This window comes from Rhineura floridana, chromosome 10, assembly GCF_030035675.1.
Source record: "Rhineura floridana isolate rRhiFlo1 chromosome 10, rRhiFlo1.hap2, whole genome shotgun sequence".
Taxonomy (NCBI): Eukaryota; Metazoa; Chordata; class Lepidosauria; order Squamata; family Rhineuridae; genus Rhineura; species Rhineura floridana.
The window spans coordinates 22,164,838-22,165,466 of record NC_084489.1 but is presented as its reverse complement, the minus strand read 5'-3'; the positions used below and the strand labels follow the sequence as shown (position 1 = coordinate 22,165,466).

Here is a 629-nt window from a genome sequence, read left to right as displayed (position 1 = left end):
TTGCCTAAACCTGGAAGAAATGGGGTGTGCAAACTGAGGCCTGACCCCTGATTTTCATGGGAATTTGATACAAAATAAAAATGGGACTAGTGGTGGTGGGCCCTTTACTAACCTGTGGACTCCAGCAAATACCTTGTCTTGCCACGTGCCTGAGCCAGCTCTGGTTACCTCTCTCACAAAAATACTGGAGTAATTAGTAAGGTACCTATGGCCATACCACCCTGAACACGCCCGATCTCGCCTGATCTTGGAAGCTAAGCAGGGTCAGGCCTAATTAGTACTTGGATAGGAGACCGCCTGGGAATACCAGGTGCCACAGGCTTAGAGGAAGGCAATGGTAAGCCACCTCTGAATACCTCTGTCCATGAAAACCCTATGAATATATCCAAAAAGATTTATTGGGTCGCTATAAGTCATAATCAACTTGAAGGCATAGAACAACAACAGCAATTAGTAAGGTAAGTACATTTCAGTTCAGACACATTCTAAGATTGCTGTCTCAATGTTGTTTTTCTTGAGTAGCTAACCTCTGTCTATATGAATAGCGAAGGTCAGCCTCATCCATCACCGACTGTCTTGAGTGTCATTTGTTTCATTCAAACCAAATGTGGAGGCTAAGCTACACAGCT

At 44.4% G+C, this 629-nt stretch overlaps 1 pseudogene; it reads left to right on the top strand.

The window, feature by feature from the left end:
* Positions 1 to 203: 203 nt before the first annotated feature.
* LOC133365746 (5S ribosomal RNA) lies at positions 204 to 322 on the top strand (annotated as a pseudogene).
* The last annotated feature ends 307 nt before the right edge of the window (positions 323 to 629 follow it).